The sequence below is a fragment of the Thunnus albacares genome, chromosome 16 (genome assembly GCF_914725855.1).
Source record: "Thunnus albacares chromosome 16, fThuAlb1.1, whole genome shotgun sequence".
Taxonomy (NCBI): Eukaryota; Metazoa; Chordata; class Actinopteri; order Scombriformes; family Scombridae; genus Thunnus; species Thunnus albacares.
The window spans coordinates 14,330,063-14,349,819 of record NC_058121.1 but is presented as its reverse complement, the minus strand read 5'-3'; the positions used below and the strand labels follow the sequence as shown (position 1 = coordinate 14,349,819).

The 19,757-nt window shown below is 38.9% G+C and overlaps 1 long non-coding RNA gene across 2 annotated transcripts; it reads left to right on the top strand.

The window, feature by feature from the left end:
• The first annotated feature begins 527 nt into the window (after window positions 1–527).
• LOC122965726 lies at window positions 528–19,694 on the top strand. 2 transcript variants are annotated; one of them, XR_006398287.1, is made up of 6 exons: window positions 528–723; window positions 4,311–4,452; window positions 12,076–12,094; window positions 12,931–13,095; window positions 16,839–17,185; window positions 17,580–19,694. It is a non-coding gene; the product is annotated as an uncharacterized LOC122965726 (long non-coding RNA). The 2 variants fall into 2 exon arrangements; XR_006398288.1 differs by lacking the exon at window positions 17,580–19,694 and having other exon boundaries at window positions 534–723; window positions 16,839–16,918; window positions 17,006–17,144.
• The last annotated feature ends 63 nt before the right edge of the window (window positions 19,695–19,757 follow it).

Below are 19,757 nucleotides of genomic sequence, written 5' to 3'. Positions count from 1 at the left end.
CAGAATATGTCCAGCTAAATGTAGACCACTTTTAGCCCAAGCAGTTTAATTACATATTTATATATCACACAAACAAGTGCAAATGTCTAAGATGCACAACTGAAGTCCATATATTATGCTATATTATGCTAAAATAATTTGAATTGACATTTTGGACGGTTCTGAATCTGTCTGGCTATGTCAAGGCTAGATAAAGCCCATGTTTAGCACAAACATTATTACATATCTAGTATTACCTGAAAAACTTTTAATGTCCAGAGATGCACAAATATGAATTCATTAAATTATTGGTCTAAAAGTGGGTTATAGTTAGCCGGACAGATTCTGGGCTAGATGAGAGCTAGGCATAGACAGAATCTGTCCAGAAAACTATAGCCTACATTTAGATCAAGCAACTAAATTAATATTATTTCATATTTTTATATTGTCATCTTTAAAAAACATTTTAAAAAACAAAAAAAAAGATGTACACTGTGTGTTTTTGGATATTCCAGTATTATTATTATTTAAATAACAGCAGTTTGTATATATGTCAGTAGGGGGCAGTAACATGCATAAATCAGTCAACATTGCATAAGCAAGTTTGGAGAACAGTTAGAAGCATCAAGACCAAGAGGGAACTAAACAAGAGAAGAAAAGAGATGACTCGGCAGTGATGACTTTGAAAATCTCAACTTTCAAATGAAGTTTCATTCTGTAAAAGGCAAGAAGGCTGCACACTAGGTGAGCGTTCTTGGCTCATTGATTAACAAAATGTTTCTTGTGGTTGCAGCTAGCTATTCGGGGGTTAGCTAACGTCTGTGTCTGTGACTCGTTGAATTTTGAATTAAATGCTTGAAATTGGTAGAAATTCTTTAATATTAACCATTCTTCATCTCTGTTATGAATGAGGTGAGAGTCAAGGGATTCTGATCAATGTTGTCAACATGATTGAATTTTTAGCTGTGCCCTTTATTATACGGACAGTGTCCTTTTGAAGTGCTGTGAAAAGCTAGCAGTCTCCACACAGAGAGGCCCCATTGGGTTTAAACCCCTTCTGGCTGTGACTGAGGCATCAGTGCTAAAAAACTGCCCCATGTCCAAAAAATGCAGGAAAGGCCACACTTTTAGATATTATTTTAACGAACAGACCCCAACATTATAAATATGGTGGTGTTTTTCCTCTCATCTTCAGTGACCACTGCCCAACTGCATGCATCCGTCACATGAAAATACAAAGACCTATATCACGTATCACTGTTAAACACTTTTCTGAACAAGCATTTTTGTTTTATTTGATCTATAATGATATTGGGTTTACCATGGCAATTCCTGATCCACACTTTATGAAAAAAACATTTAATTCCAATGCAGACAAGCATGCACCTTTTAAGAAATTCAGAATCACAAACAGAAACAATCCTGGGTTTTGCTCAGAAATTGCTGAAATGTTACATGAAAGGGATGCTGCCTGGTGCAAAGTGCAAACAACTAAATAATCCTCTGAATGGCAATATTTTTGTCAACAGGGTAATAAGTGTCTCACTCTTATTAAATATGCTAAATCTTCATTTTGTGTTTCTGCAATATCTGAAAGTAAAGGAAATCTAGCATATAAATGGTTCTTCATCCTTACCCAATGAAATAGGCTAGTTCAAGCTACTATCTCAGTTGGAAAAGAAATATGTGATGTATTCAATGTACATTTTATTGCATCAGGTCATTTATTTGAAACTGCTGGATTTCCTCCCTCTGTCTCTGATCATAGTACACATTGCTGGATAAACAATTTGGGCACTCAGACATTTTCATTGAAGCCTTGTACGAATCTTTTAGTATTTAATGCTCTTTGTTCTATTAATCCAAAAAAGTTCCTTGGGGCTAATCATTTAGAGCCAAGGTTTTTTTGCGGTACAGCAAACATTAATAGATCTTAAATTACTGTTAAACTCAGATAAAACAAAATGCATGCTGTTTTCTAGAACACTGACTAACAGTACCATGGAAGTAAATATTACTACTCTTAATGGGATACCAATAGAAAGAGTATCCTCTCATAAATACCTTGGTTTCTGGATAGATGTTGTGCTTCAAAAAACAACGATGAAATGTCTAAGTCTTTAAAAGCAAAACTGTCATACTTTTATAGAAATAAGGTATGTATTACCCAGAATTATAGAAAGCAAATTGTTCAGTCAACCTTTTTATCCATTACGGACTATGTTGATGTAATTTATATGCACTCTCATTCTTCTACTCTTAAACCTCTTGATGCAGTCTATCATTAGGTCCTAAGGTTCATAACTGGGGATGGCTTTAGGACTCATCATTGTATTCTATATCAGAAAGTTGGGTGGCAGTCGTTGACAGTGAAAAGAGAACAGCACTGCATTCTATTTATATCTAAAGAGCTCCTTGGAAAACTTCCTGAGTAACTTACATGTCTTATTAACTATATGCAATTCCACACTGCATTAGGTCCCAAGACTATGTGGTCCTTGAAAATCAAGGTGTTAGCACTGAGATTGGGAAATTGGCTTTTAAATATTACACTCCACACAAGTGGTAACACTCGCAGAAGATAGTAAACTTAGACAAGCTAATCCCTTTTAATCCTTTTAAATCTCTTTTAGCTGACATAGGGCAGTGTGAATGGATGTGTTTTAATTGAGTTTTAACTTTTATATACATATATTGCTTTTTCTTGCCTTAATATGTTTTCATTATCAGTTCTTAAATGGATACAAATATATATGTCCATTTTTACATGTCAATGTTTGTTGGGGATTAAGTGTTTGAGTGAATTATAGCCTAGTCAGTGGTTCTCAAAGTGGGGTCTGGGGACCCCCAAGGGTCCTTCAGGGGGTTCCAAAGGGTCCCTAGCAAAATGAGAGGTAGATTCATTTCACTAATATTTTATTCAGTAGAATAGAATGACTAATCTTCGGTTTCATTCTCTCCTCCTGTTATCTCCCTAATAGACAGTAATGGAATTCTGGACTTGATCATACCTAACAACAAATATCTTCCCTGGCACAAAATATTATCAGTTGCAGGTTCAATGGCCTATTACATATCAATTTGGGGGTCCTTGATATGCAAAATGTTTGAGAAACATTGGCCTATATGATAAAGGAATGGTGTCTTTTCTTGTTCTTGAGAAATCAAAATTATAAGAAATTTTCTTGGTAGTTTTAGGGAGATGCAAGGGCAGTGGTTCTCAAATGGACTATAGGGGTCCCAGACCAAAAATGGGGAATAGTTCAATTTCACTATTTCATTCACAAATGCACATCAATTGTAGGGCTCCTTTGCATGAAAGAATGTTAGCAATTGCTATTAATGGAGGCATTGCTTTTCTGTAATGATAGAGTTGGTAAAAAACTGGAAAATCATGATATTACTGTTCCACTATAACTCGTTTACAAGATCCAGTAAGACACCAAAGTCATAAGTATAAAAACTGGCATTCTAAACATTCTGTGAAAGGCCTCTATTGCTAGAGGAATCCAGGTAATGAGTGTTTTGGGAAGATGCCTCTGGTCAAGGTCCACCCAAATATAATTTACGCCCCTTCTTGTTTGGAGCTCCAAGGAAGCTGAGGTCTTCATTTTTTTTCGCAGGCTATAATGTTGCACAAAAGCTAGGTAAGTGTCCTGTGAAGACATCAATAAATACGTTTTGAAATGAGCATCTAAACAGCGTCTGTTAAACATCTAGGCTAAAATTAGGCTGAATTTGTTTCAAAAGTGAAAGTTTAGTAGACGTCTATATCATGTCTTAGCCGTTGATTTAATATAATTTAAACATATATATTTAAATGTATAGCCATTGAAATTATGTTGAAACAACGGCTAGGTGTGATCTAGACGTTTACAAAACTTTCACTTTTGAACCAAATTTAACCCCATTTTAGCTTAGATGGCTATGTACCATTTAGACATCTTTTGGACGGAAAATTGCTCAGTGGAATAAGCACTGGGTGTGTTAGGAATATGTCTTTTTTGATGAATTCTTAGAGTAAATCCAAAGGCTTTAGAGGTGGTGGGTTCGTTAGTTGACTTAACCAAGCCAAAGCCTGCTCTTGCTGTTGCTACATTCGCTATGCTGGCTTATGGGCTGATGTAACTTCCTTTTTCACTCGTGGTGATCACATTCACAGTTGACCTTTTCTTGACAAGGGACTGTTCCAGAGGAATGGCATTTTTACTTCACTAAAATCCAAACATGAAGAGTTTACATGATATTCAGCCAGGAGGGCAAAAAGGCAAACAGATGGACAGCTGATCAGCGATCTGTGTGGTGATTCACACACCTGTTTTGTCCAACAGTGAGACGACAAAATGAGAGCCGGCCAGAGGATCCTGGACCAAGTTTAGCCTGAGGCAGCCAGAGAATGACTCAACAGCAGGTTTTTGACGCAGAGTAAATCAACAGAAGAGAAAGACTGTGCACTATGCTTCACAAGAGCAGGTGCCTTAAACATTTATTCCAATAAATCTTTATTAATCTTTGTAATACTTGTTACTGGGAGTCAATCCAGACTGTCCTATACATACATAAATTCATACAATCGTATACATTACAGTATATATGGTACAGTGATATATTACTGAATAAGATTGTGCACTAAGATATAAATAATGTGACCCTGTGAGATATTTATTCTTTGTTGATGATCTGTTTTTCTCATAAATGTCTACATGTCTACATTTTTAGATGATATAATTCAGTTTTTCCAGTTCACTTTCATCATCGTTCACTGTAGGTAAAGATAAGGTGGCCCTAAGGTGCAAAACACAACAACATTTCAGGTAACACAATGACATTTCACAAAACACGACATTTCACAAGAGACATTTCATGTTATGTTTTGTGAAATGTTGTGTTTCGCACCTCAGGGCCTACAACAACAACAACAATTCAATTGATATAATGTTAGAGAATCTATATGTTGTAGGTTATTATATGACATTTATAGGTATAGTCTGTGATGCAAATGTACACCCAAGAGTAGCTGCAAAACTAGAAATCAAACACAAGATTGGGACCTGTTATCACTCTCAAGTGATTGGTCTATTAATATGCCAAAGGCAACAACTAAATATGACTTATTACAGTTTCTGTATTGTTTTTTCATGCTGTAAAATGCACATTGGCCTATTATGTAAACATAATCATAAAAGTGTGTAAAAGTCAGTAATGTTAAATTTAGAAGAAACTAGTTTTATTTCACATGTGGCCTCATTGAGAAATTCTTACTGTAAAGTGCTTGCCTGTGATCTGTTACTCAAACTCTTCCATTGCGTGTACACGTGTAATTAATAATGAAATATAACGATTCGCCTTGAAATGACATGTGAAAAGTTTAGTTTATTTGTGTGTGCTTTCACCGGTGTGCTTACTGTACTGTGCAACAGTGACAAGGCTGGATGGCTGCCTGAATGCTATCTGCCAACAGCAGCTGTGTTTGTTTGGTGAATCACAAACAGGGTGTGTTTTGGATATAACTCTCTTGCCTTCACTTTCTAACATCTTCATCCAGATAATGATTGTCAGTTTGAGAATTCAGTTTTCTTATGATCTCAGAACCTGTTTGCTTGATCAAAGTGGACGTGGAGGTGATGTGGCTAAATTCTCGTTTTTTATGGCAGGTGATTAATCTCAGGAGTATTTCTCTTAGAAGTGATTCTCTTTGAACACATGTTGGTGGGCGTTGGTGTCCAGCAGTGCTTTGGAACAGTGTAGCATGATGTATTTATACTGACTATAAAAAGGGAAATGAGATTACTGTGGTTTGTAGATATGTTTTCTGAGGCTAATGTGGAAGCAAAGATTTCTATAATGTGTTCCTTAAGTACACGAGCAAAGCTGTCCCATACACACTTGGTTTCAATAAATTAGTAGCATCTCTAGAACAGGTAACTGGATGTGTAGTGTTGGAAACAATCTTTCTGCCTTAAAGGAGAACTATGGTTTATTATAATCTGGATCTTATTTTCATTGGTTTGGCCATTGTTTCTATCAGCTATTACAACATTGCACTCACAAAGGTAATTGCTTAGTGACTGTTCGTTATTTATCAGAGGGAGGGGGGTGGCTGGGGTGTGCTTCGTTTTTGTTTTTTATCTTTACCCTCCACGGAGCCACAAATATTTTTCCTTGAGCGTCCCTGAGTGACTGGGGGAAAAATGCATGACCCTCCCTCCACCATAAATAACCATATTTTATTATATTCACACCAAAGGTAGGTAGTATTGGAAAAAATAAAAAGCAAAGGCTCACTTTTTGACTCTTAAACCTTGGTCCTCTGACCCTCCTTCCGTAATCTGAGGAAAAAAGAAAACTACCAGCCCAACTTACTGTATCCTCTCATATAGCACTGCAGAAGTTACCTATGACAACTCCAGCTCTGAAACAAACTGGGCAAACTGCACAGACGGAGTGAGCGTTATCACCAAAACAAACAACTAATTTCTTAAGCAAAATGCAAATCATCCTTACAAATAATCACATCATCAAACAAGCTGTGTGCACTTGAGCAGAATATGGTTGCATGACAGCCATCCCTCCTACCACACAAAACCAACAACATTTAATAATCCTACACATCTCTCACACACACATACACACACATCCCAGCACGCACACAGCCAACATGTGACATGTGCATATTATTAATAATATGCACATGTCACTAATGCACATACACTCAAACATACACCACAGTGGCAACAGCAGCCAGAGCAATATCAGCTGACACAGTGGCTGTTATTAGATTTTAAAAACTTACTTGAAAACGAAATCCTGGTGTTGAAAAAAGCTTTGGTTTTCTGCACCAAATTAGCTCTGCTGTAGGTCTTCCTTTGCTGATAAACTCCAACTTTTCATTAAAAGTTAATCTTGAATCCTCACTAGCCATGGTTACTCCTGGCTTGTTTAGTCGGAAGTAACCATATATGCGGTTCTTGACAAATAATAAGTAATTGGCCAGTTCCAAACATGCCTGCACTAGTCACTAGAGTGATATTAAAGACAGGGCAAGAAACTTGATTGTTCAGAGCTTCCTTAGAACTACCACAAGTTTGACTGTTTTTTCAAATTAGCGAATGGAAAGTTTAATTCATTCAGAAACATACAAATGCTGCTCTTTGCCTTCATCCATGTCATTTTAGGGTTTAAGACTATTACAAATGTAACTGATTCTATGAATTTTTCTTGACCACCAGAGAAGGTATATACCTGTATATTCATGCACTTGTGCAAGAGGTTAGCTTAAGCAGGAAACGATAGCTCAAGTTGGCCAAAGCGTGTACTGGTCGCTGTTTCCAGTAAGCTAGCGTTCGCTTCAGTCCAAGGTGCTTTTCCAGAGCAGGCAACACCACACACTCCTTATTTGGAAGATGGTTCCAGTGGGAAAAGATGACGCCGACCATAAGCTGCAACTCTGGACTTTCTGTGAGTGCAATTTACTTTAAATTACATTGGCTAGCATCAGTTTCTCACTGCCTATGCCAGTAGCCTCATAACTGTTTGGTGATGTTATGTTTCTGTCCCAATCTAGCTTTACCAGTCCACCAGTCCACTAGATGCCCTCAGGCTTTTCTGCCTGTTTAAGACTGGACTGTGTGGGAAGAAGGACTGATTAGAGAGGCTGATTATAATGAAGGACCACTTGAGAAACTGTTGCTTTCTACATTGACTCTCATTGGAACTAAGTGCTCAAGTGAACTATAACACCAGTTATTTTATTTTGCTGTGTGCTCATTGTGCACTTATTTTAGCTGTGTTCATGCTAGTTCTGGGATGGTTTGTGCATGGTTATATTGTGTTTTCAGGAGTTTTTGGTTTTCTGTTTGCTCTTTGTTCCAATGCTCCACACCTGCCCTGCATCAGTCTCGTTAGCCCTGCCCTGCTCCCAGCCAATCAGCTTCCAGCCTGCCCTTGTGTCTTGCCACCTGTTCCTTGTTGTTTCATTAGTTCAGTTTGTATTTAAAGTCCGTGTAAAGGAAAATCAGAGGTTTCTTTTTAAACACATTATACATGTTAGAAAATAATTGCTGAAAACGTGAAAAGACTCTGAACTATGTAGTACTGAATTGTGGAGTAAGACCGTTAAACTGCTTTTCACCATTTCTGTATTCAGGATTTTTGGGTAGGCCTGAAATTATGGATCATTGATGTAGAGCATTAGCTGGATGTGTAGTCTGTTGTTTGCTAATGGAAGCATGCAATACTTTCATTGCAAGCTTAGCATTAGCATCTGGGGGATGTATGGTGCAGTCACAATAGCCTCCTCACTTCCCCCGTTTGTTTACACTCTCTCCCGGCCGGCAGAGCCAGGTTGATGGCCGCCAGTGTCATGGTAGTAGCCGTTACTAGTGAATGGGACCATTTTCGGTCAACGGTAGCGCTCAGGGAGTTATTTCAAACCAGCTGAAGCGTCCGTTGACAGATAGTGGCAGTTTTAAAGCTCCAGTCCACCCAGAGGATATATCCATGTCCCGTTGCAGGGGCAACACTGCTGTGCCTGTGCTGCCACACTCTCACCCTTGCTGCCTTTGCCGTCACTACAGACGTACTCCTGCGGCTGCTACATCCAGCCCTTCGCCGGCACTTTTCAATGTAATTCCACATTTACTTACAAAATAGGTACTGAATTAAACAGTGGCTCCTAGTGTTACTTTATTTTTGAAATCATCCATGTTGCTTGTCTTACACCTACAAATAAAGCCTATTTTAAATTGTATATTTTTTAAGGGAGTTCAGCATAAGTGTGGTTAAGTTCAGTGCCTTCAATGGACACACCCCCAGCGTTTCAGAGCTCAGAATGCTGCTTGTTTTTCCACAATTTTTTAAAACCTAAATTTATACACTTGGTGATTTTTTTAATCATTCAAATTTGGTTGGGTGGTTAATAACACATTTTGCTGTGCTGTGAAAAACTAGAACACACAAAAGAACACATATTTATTATTGCTTTACATGGACTTTAAGTCCTGGTTTTCAGTTCAGTTTTGTTGGATCCTTTGTTCAATTTGTTCAGCTTTCAAATCTCCTGCATTTGGGTCCACCTGCTCCGCTCCACCTAACAGGTTAGAGCTATGTTTTCATCCTCCTAAGGTTGCATAGCCAGTGTTCATCTCTCTAGACCTTCGACAACACTTAGACGTTTCTTTCTCAACGTAAGCCATGACACACAGAGACTTTTAAGGTATGTAGCCACATCTGGGTGAATAGCATTTGCAACCTGTCAGGCAATTACTGCCATATACATATGTTGCGCCCTGGAAGAAAAAGGTACAACTGGCAAAAGGTTGTCTTGAATTTATGTTTGCAGTGGAATTATAGATGTTTATATATTCCTTTATTCTATTAACATTTCTGCTAACATATTAGCCATCACATGGCTATAATGGTGTCATATTTTGTCATTAAAGGAGGTTGCATTTGTTTGAGCGCTGCCCCTTTAAGAGAAATTCTAAAAAAAAGTGTGTTGTTGTTGTGGGCTGGAAGTTTTTCTCTGTTGTTAAGGAAAAACGAACAGTATGCTTTGTAACTGAACCGAGCCTAAAATAAAAGTTGTCACAAGAAAATGGAAAGTAGCCCTAGTCCGTTTTGAGGGTGCAACACATAGGCTATATAATACCGTAGCTTAGAGTGTTTCCCGCTCCAGTTGCTTTTTAATTGCTATCACCTCCAAAAGCATAACAAGTTAATTTTGTGATTGTAGCTGAGTGTCTCCTTCTGTACAAGTAGTGATCTAGCTTTACGGAATTAGCTTTGAAATGATCAGATACAAGGCCACTGACATAGGTGGTGAGACACTAATTCTAGTTTAAAAAAGTAAAAACGTATTTCTAAAAGTTTCTGATAGACAATAAATGTATGCTTTGGTTGTTTATAGCTAAGGGTTAGTTTATAGCCTACCAATGCACAATTAATAATCAGAGGAGGTTTGTAAACATTTCATTCTAATATGTGATATTCCCATAAAATTAGCCATTATTAGCTCTGTCAATCATCATAAAACAGCCTCCTAAACAAAATGAAAGGAAGGGAGAAGGAGTGTTGTTAACAATATTTATTCACCCTAAACTCAATATTTTCAAGGGACACTTAATTTGCAACTTTTTTTAATTTGCCACTGTGTATTTTAATTTGCCACACCACGAGCCCTGTAAAGTATGCCTATAATCATCTTTGGATGCTATTTGGAGACCAACAGTAAATAAACAAACGTGCACATTTGGAAAAATCAGTCTGTATTCTCTGAAGTGTATTCTTTTATTTGGTTGAGGCATTTCTTCATCAAAGGTCGTACAATGCAGATATGTTGGATTTTAGTGTGCTTCTCTGTGCGTCTCCCATAGGTTTCAACAGAACTGGCACCAAAGTCTAGCACCAAGCAGAACGTTGGTATTATAACGTAATGACCCTTCCTTCTTTTATAGTTTCCTTGCTTCAATGTCAGCAAAGCAAAAGGAATCAAGACATGATGGGTGTGTGATACATTTGGTACAGTACAAAACCAGGCACTCACTGGTCTTCATTAGGACTGAGGTCATTGTATCTGGCTTGTAGTCCGGGAAGCAGGCAACCTTGTCTTTTCTGGGCTGAACACTGAAGGTGGATGATTCAAAGCAGATAGGACTTTTCCTGTGGGCAGGGTGTGAGAGAAGATGCTAGAAAACAACAGAAACGGCTTCTCAGTGCAGAGTCTGAGGATGTCCTCTGTCAAGGCTTGCATCTGTCCTGATGTTGTTCTGCCAAGAAATTAGGTTAATACCTAAGTGATGATGTTATAAAGTACGAAAATCTGAGTCTGACGGAGTACTTGTCAACACGGTAATGGTTGTAAAAATGATCAAAACTGTACCAACTCGACGCTTGGCACAATGGTTCCTTGATAGCTAGTTCAGTTCATATAATATTTTCCAACCTTTTTCATGTATATCATTTGACTTCTAAGGTGTTTAAGGTATAAAGTGTCAAATCACCTGCCAGATGAAAAACTGAAGTCACTGTCTTTGTGATGATGACTGCCATTTATGTGGGTATTGTGGCTTACTGCCATTTATCCATTTACTGACTATTTTATTCTTGTTCATCACCAGTTATATTGAACTTTATGAGGTGATGTGAGGTGTCCAGTTCTCTGTACACTGAAGAGCACTTTGGCTCGGAGTAAGTGCTCTGCTATTGGATTTGTCTGCAAGCAAATGGGAACAGTGACAGATCCACTGTGACAGAGAGCTTAAATCCATGTAGACCCTTTCCAATATTGCCCTTCCTTCTGGTTCACTGGATTCAAACCACAGTTTACCAAAAGCTAAAAACTCTTGTCATAGTTCCCATTTCTTAACTTGAAAGGAAAAAATGTTAAAATTCAGCTTGTTAGGCAAAAGTCAGTTGAGATACTTTACAGTCTGTGCCATATTTTCTCTTTTAAAAAATAATTCTTACAATGTAAGCAGGTATTATGTCATCATGAAGCATGCATAAATGTTATCAATCAATGTTAAAGGGATAGTTTGAGCCAGCTGTTTGGGTCAGAAGGTGCTGCTGTGGTATAATACAGTGCATGGCATGTGTAGGGGTACAGAAGCTCTACGGTTGAGAAAATGTAGTGCCAAAGGAAAGGGCTGTCTGATGGCAAGGTGAAGCAGTGAAAATATTCTAAATGTAGCGTACACTTAAATTGATATTGATTTTTTTTTAGGTGGGCTTTTTTGGGGGGGATAAAATACGTTTTGCTGCTGGCCCCGTCCACAGCAGTACATTGCTTAGCGTCCATGCCAGTATTTCTGTCTGCTTCTCCAAATTGGGGGGGATGCTGACCCAAATCCACTGCAGGTAATACACTGACTATGGATAACTACCTCATACAACCCCACTTCAAAAAATCCAAACTATCCCTTTAAATTAAAGAGGTACAACTTTTTTTCTTCCAGAACAAGTAATATTTTGACAATCAGTAATTTCTTAAGCCCAGAATTTAAAATGAGACATAACAGACATGTCTTTTTAATACAATTGCTGGTGGAGGGATTGAGGGTCACACTGATGTAGATTGATCTTTGGTTTCTTTTTCAGACTGAGGACAAATGCCACGGTGGGTGATTAAATCCAGGCCCTACGCTTGGACGCTTCTGGGGCAGATTTTCCGAGAGCAAGGGACTTGGCGCCAGGGATCCTGTGTATTTTCCACCCTGATCTCTGCTTGGCAGAGGCCTAAATAATAAAGCTCTTTTTACTGAGCTGCCCGGGGTTCCCTGTGTACAAACACAAGCCCTGTCTCCCCACTCGCCTTTGCTGTTTTAACACGACCCGCCGCCATGGGGGTTTACCTCACACCCCACTAAGCTCCTGTCCTGCAGTTGTCTGAGAGTCAGCCCCCACTCTGCCACAGACTCTCTCTCTCTCTCTCTCTCTCTCTCTCTCTCTCTCTCTCTCTCTCTCTCTCTCTCTCTCTCTCTCTCTCTCTCTCTCTCTCTCTCTCTCTCTCTCTCTCTCTCTCACACACACACACACATACTGGGGTCAAGCCAATTTGGTCTTGAGGTAATTTTACTGGGACCAGTGCACAATGATAGGCTTGATCAGTGAACAAACAACAACTGACAAACATCTAAACAAAATCTTAGGAAAATAAGTCATGGAAAAATCTCTAGAGCTTTGGGAAAACACAAATTATCAGAAATGAAAATAGTGAAGGTCATTTAGGGAGTTCTTACTGCAGCACACAACTACCATATATATATATATACCATATATATACCTATACTTCTCTGCAAGTCATTATTCCACATGTGTTTCTGTGTTTTTAAATTGCATCATGGAGTGCAGCAGGGTGTAAGTCCAGTACGATCACGGAAATGTAGCAAGCGGTGATGAAACGTCCATTCATGCAACCATGCATGGATGTGTGTTTATTTAACTACTGTGCAGGTTAATCTGGGTCCTCAAAGCCTGGTGCTGTGTGTTGGTGCCAAGGCTCACAAACCTTCTGCGCTCTGATCAGCCTGCCAAATGTGAAACCTGAGGCCGCCAGAGAAACCTCCTCCGAAAGCGACAGCCCAGGCCCCTTCATGCTCCCACAAGAAAAATATAAAGGTAAATCAAAGAGGTTTTTTTTTTATATTTATTTTTTACTTCAAACTATTAAATACCTTGCTTGTCATTAAGTATGTGCCGTACAGTAGAAAAATGTTCCATGTGTCCTGCTGTTGGTTATTACAATGTGTCACTGGCAGGATTTGGTAGCACCTTTACCTCCACATGCCCACAAAACATAAACCATTTAATGGAGATTCCGTCTCTGAGCGGCTGCGTAGGCGGACTGCTGCGCTCTAAAAGCCAAAACAGTAGCTCAGTAGTGGAAGAAAATTAAGTGATTTTTCCATTTTTACCGGCTGAGCCATTTTTCCCATGAACAATAAAACGAAAAACAACACATACGCCTCGGGGAACACTGGAAGAAATTAGTCCCCAACTGCAGTAGCTAATCAACACAGCCACAAAAAGCATTGTGACGCCTTTTTTGTATGACAGAATTTTTAAGGCAAATACTGGCGTGGCACACTCAGTTCTTGCGCTTCAATCATGGTAAACCACATGAAACTCACCATGAGATAAAGTTATTGAATTTTTTTATATAATTAAAGAGGAGGGATGTTTAATACGATTGTTTGAATGTCCCTGGTTTTACTGGAAAAAACAAATTTAATGAATGTCAAAGTATTTTTGACGAGAGCAGTCTGCATGAAATCTGAATCATATTTACAAGGCCAGGATGTATTGTAACAATCTGAACTGGTTTGTACACCAGCAGAAGAGATATATATGTCTCCTTGCTATTTACAAATGTTATTTTTTTAGTTTCTGCCCTACCTGTAATCCTCTGAATACAAGCAGCACTCATTAACAAATACCAAGAATACCAAACACACAAAATCTGTGTTTCTGTCTGTTTTTGTATGGTCAGAATAGCAAACAAAACACATACATTTTCTGTGTTTAGTATTTCAAGCGTTCATTATCTAACAACTGGAGGAGGCCACACACAGACACATACAAACACATGCAGGAGAAAAAAAAAAGAGTGACTGAACTTAGAAAAATGAGGAAAGTCTTTATCTACACTGCAGAGTGAAGAAGAAAAAGAAGAAGAAAACACTGGTACCAAGCACAGCTCCTCTGGCACTGAGCCACTGTTAAATATCAAGAATCAGTTTACAGTTTGACTTCATAGCAGCACCTCCCTTCTCTGCAGTCCATCTGTGAGTGAGTTATATTTCTCCAGAATGTGCATGGATGAGGTGCTCGCTCGGCAGCTCCTCCAAAATACACTGAGCAGCAGTATCTGCATATGACAAAGTCTTCACCACACTTTCTAGTATTACGCTTTCAGTCCTAGTTATACTTTCATCTCCTCTCTTTTTTTTTTGCAGTCGTCTAACAGCGCCTCTGCTTGTTTTTATATGTTCCTTGTCAGCTAGACCTTCTCACTTCTTTGCACTTCTCCTCCTTCTGTTTTTCTCATATCTATGAAATGATCTGGCTTTATCTATTTCTCTCTTTCATGTGTCTGTAGTCGGGTGATCAGCCCCGAGGAATGCACACACAGCTCCCTCTTTACTACTGTGCGTTGTACGTGGCCAGCACCATCAATCTCTGTTGCTGCTTAAACTGACAACACAAACAGGAGGCACCGCGTCATGCTGTGTTCAGTTCAGCCTCCTCCGTCCATATTTCTCCCACCACTTCATGCTTTATGAGTGTGATGGCTTTCTCCACTCCTTCACTAAGTGATGGTGTTATTGAGAAGGCCTGCACGCTAACCTCATTGGACAAAAACAGCATACAATTGATCGCACGATGCACTTCTCTACACAAACTAAGTATATAGTTCATAATTTTAGCTGTGTATTTTAGGTTTGGGTTTGTGGGTGCAGGATGGATCATGGTGTGGATAGTTGATAATATCTGTGAAGCGCCAGCAGGCAGATAGGATCAGCCACGCACAGGGCAGTGACGCACTTTACCATCATGCAACAACACTGCAGAATAAATCATCATGCCACGATTTCTTACAGAGGAGGATTCAGTATTTGTGTTTACCAGCTACATGGCACATGATTGAGGTATATTGTCACACATCCTGTGGTAATACAGATAATCTGTCACATTATCATTCCCACAAGGTCATAAACATGCAAGTGGTAGGTGATTTGATGACTTTATGTATATTTATGCTGAGTATAAATTATACTGACCCTTTAAAGGAATAACTCAACATTTTGGGAGAGTTAGCTAAGAAGATTTATACCATGATCATGTCTCTGCATTAAGCATCAAGCTGGACGATTAGCTTAGCTTAGCATGAAGACTGGAAGCAAGAGGCACAGCTACCCTGGCTGTTCAAAGAACAGAAATACACATTCCAGTTCCTCTAAAGTTTGCTATCTCATTTGTTTAATGTGTACAAAAACAGAAATGTAAAAATGACAATTTGAGGTTTATAGGAAAGTTCTGAGCTGTAATTCCTGACCTTTAGGGATGCTAGTAGAGTAAGCCTAGTTGGTGTATTGTTGAGCTTTAGACACCAAGCCAGGCGAGCTGTTTCCCCTTATTTCCAGTCTTTAAGCTAAGCTAATTGTCTCCTACATGGGCCCATGCAGCTTCATACTTTAAGGACTAGTGTGTAAGATGTAGTGGCATCTAGTAGTGAGGTTGCACATTGCAACCAATTGAATACCCCTCTCCTCACCCTCCCCTTCCAAGCGTGTAGGTGAACCTACAGTGGCCGCGAAACTTGCCAAAAATGCAAAAGGCCCTCTCTAGAGCCAGTGTTTGGTGTGTCCATTCTGGGCTACAGTAGAGACACGGAGGTGCAACATGGCAGGCTCTGTGGAAGAGGACCCACCAGTAACGTGTGGTGAAATCTTTGCCTGGGTAGGCAGTGACCTATCAATGTGGCATATGTCAATTATTGCAGCAGCCAAAGTTCATATTACGAATGGATAGATATAATATTGTCTACATTAGTTAGGCTATAAATCAACAAATATGCCTAGGGCCTACTGCAAAGTCAGTTAGATGTGGAGCTAATGCACAATCAAACCTAATCAATGGACATATCTAGCTTACAATGTGTTCACACATTGTAGACCTCTACAACACAATCAATGCCAACAGAGAGAGAGAGAGAGAGAGAGAGAGCTTGGTGTCGGCTCTATGTACAAGCAGCTAGCTGGAGAAGGGAGTTATGTGCAATCACTGTGGCATTAGTTCCTCAGATATTCTGTCAAAAATATGTCCTCAATATGTTCTTTTTAATAGACGCTACTGGTCTAAAAGCCATCACTACACGTGACAAGCTAACTGGTTAGCTCACTCATGATGCCCCAGCAGATGGTCATTAACACACTCATGGCTGTAACGTGTGCACTAGCCAGGGAAGGGCGCGGTCTGAAGCGAGAAGGGGTGGATGTCATGTGGCTGAGGAAGGGTTGGTCCTTGCCTCATCGTTGATCAACATGATTCAACACAGTGTGAGAATCGACTATGCAAGCGCAAATCTACTAAAAAGTTGGCCTTAGTGCAGACAGAGAAAAGAGACAAATAGCCTCTGCATTCAGACAATAGACTTTAGGAGCAAGCTCTGGCAAAAGGAGCATATTATACTTTTAAAACAACTATTCTGACTAGTTTTACTGTATAGTATGTGTAATAATGATACAAATATGATTAATGAAACTCTTGATTAAAATAAATAAATAAAATTCATAAAATTATGAAGATGAAGAAATGATCAGTATATATAACTTTCATGTAATCTCAACATCTCTTTTTAGGTTTTGGTGAAACACTGCCTACACTGACGGCCCATCACTGGGACCTGCTCCCCGTGTAGATATAAAGGGCTCGTTCTAAGGTAACGTTAGCACAACAATTCTTATTCTCAGGTGATTATACACTAATTAAAACATATTTTCGAATGTTTTATTCAATTTGTGCTAAGTCTGTTCCACTAGATGCCACTAATTTCTACACACTGGCCTGCTGCGTCTGTAAACTACACCATGAGAGCTGTGAGAGTGAACCAAAACAGTAAAGTTGCGGACAGCTAAACAATGAGCTGAAACTCGCTATGAAGCTCCATAAAGCCGAGGGTAGCTGCAGAGTTGGGTGATGATTCTCTGTAGGTTCATCACTACTTTTATTACATGTTTTCTTTTTTTTCAGTCTATGGTTGTCATTTGATAAATTGTTATTATGAAATTTATTATAGCTATAGATTATAGCTGCTTTAACGCAGTGACATGACAGTGTTATCTTTTCATCTAACTTTCAGCATTAAAGTAAATATGCATTTTTCCCAATATATGTATAAAATACTCCCTTTAAGTCAAGTTATGCTTATTTATATAACCCCAAATCAAAATATATTTTTTACATTCGGTAATTTCAGGCAATGTGCAAATCTTGCATAGTATGTTCTTCTTCATGGCATTATTGGATTTTTTCATCAACATGATTGTGGCAGATCCACTGTCTCTCCCTTTGGTCCTGTGGTGTGTGTTTGTGTGTTGCAGGTCTTTGGATGGGTGGAGCTGAGGTGCCATTGAGTACTAAGCGGGAACACCTGGCCAGTGCCCCAGGACTTACTTAAGCCCGTCTGCCCTGATTCCCGTTCTCTGCTCTCTCCCTCACTTACCAAGCCTTGTTTGTTTTGCGTTACCCTTTTTGGTTTTGTTTTACTCTGACAACATGCACCTCACATTAGTCAACACATTCTTACACTTTCAAACATCACTGATAATGACTTTCACACCTCATTGCAGTTATTAGTGTTATTTACTTTAATAAATCTCGGTTTGTTACTGCTAAGTTTGGCATGCGTCTCCCTCTTTTGTTGTGGCCTGCAACAAAGGAACCATAATTTTTCTATAAATGTTTTTTCTTTGTTAAATTTCTGAAGAATAAACTGTATCAAAATATAAAATTACATATCCCATGAAGACTTTTTCCATATCGCCCACTCCTACCCAGGTCAAATATGAGAGCAAGGGATGTTTTCTGTCTGTCTGTGATGCTCAAACTCAAATTTCCTAACAAATGTTATGAAGGAAATGCTATTTAATCCTCTTTTGAAAGAAAAAACATGGGGTTTAAAAGCAGAAAAATAAAGGAACCAAAAAAATGACCACAGAAAAGCAAAAGCCCTAAGTAATAACTAAGTGACCGAACCTTTGCGTGTATACTAAGTTCTTCCTAGCAGCCCTGAAATGTCACATGCATACAAGGGGCCTTATTCAAACATCCATCTCCACTTGTGGGTGGGCGGGCTGTCAGGAGTTTCCCTAGCAAGCCCGAGGTCACACCCTGCTTGTCCTCGTCCTTTAGTGACCTTCCTGTCTACCGTTCACATATTCCACATTAATAAAGCTCTTAAAAAGAAGAGAACTCTGCTGTGAGACACACACTTTAAATAGTGTTGACACAATAAATTACTAAAAAAAGGGCAGCATTGCATGGATATGATGTCAGGCTTGTACCTTTTCTCTATTAAACCAAACAAATTCTCCCTCTTGTTTCTCTGCATTATCTGTTATCCTAATTCTCTTCTGAATTTAAGTGTTAAAATAATAATTATAGCAGCATTTGATCAATTTGCATGACTGGCAGCTGCTCGAAAACTAATTTGTTAGAGTGAAGTTATTTAGATAAGACTACAGAGTGTTTTTATGCCATCCTTTCGGCTTGTTTTTGTTCTCATGGATCCTTAAAAAAACTATTTCTCCAGATCCATGTGCTGATGAACCTGTAGTACCAGGAAAAACTCATGATAGAAACTTTTAACAACTGATCTATTCCAAGGATCAGTCATTAGCTAACTAGAGAACAATGAGATCATCAGAGAATCAATCAAATTGGAACTGCTCTTAGAGCACTGGCCTTAAGTCAGGATGATCTCATAACAGAGCGGCTCAAAAGCAACTTTATCTCTTTATGCCAGTGAGATGTTTATGGAGTCATCTATTCAGGCCAGCATGTCTCTTCTCTATTCAAGCTTCACTGTGGCAGACATTTTCTCATTTGATTGAGTCACAATACAAACAATTGATATGACACAGAGAACACTGACAATATCTGCAATCTACTGTAATTTGTCTTCTCTTGTGCCCCTTGCTTGAAGCCTTCTGGGCCTTCTTGTTCATTAGAGGGGACGGTGCTGTTTGCATGTTACAATGTCACCACCGTGTGGCCAAGAAGGGTACTTGTAATCTTCTATTTATTTATATACAGTTTTTGTTTTTTGTTTTTTTTTTCAAAAGTCAGGACACAGATTTAAAATCTTGTAGTATATAATGTTCTGAAAAGCAAAGATGCAAACAAAAATGCACTTTTTACCTTTGGCACATATTTGAACTGTCAAGGTGCTGGTATTGTGGGCACTACTGTAACTCCAAAAACTCCAAAACCTGCATGTAAGCTAATCTTCTGATCAGTGTGTCATGCTGTGAGTGCTGGAGAAAGATAAAACTGCTGTGTATGTCTTCATTTGTCCTGCTGAAACACAGTGTAATCGGTGTCATCTGTACCATGATAACAGAAAGACAAATGTCAGTGTCAAATTCCTGTACAATGATTATGTGCAGTATCTCTGACTTGTATTGGGTGTGGTGCATCTGGGTTGAGTTTTAAGCTTCTACAATGCTTTCTGGTTTTAGATCATCCTTTATTGTAAAGCATGACACAAAATAACGTAA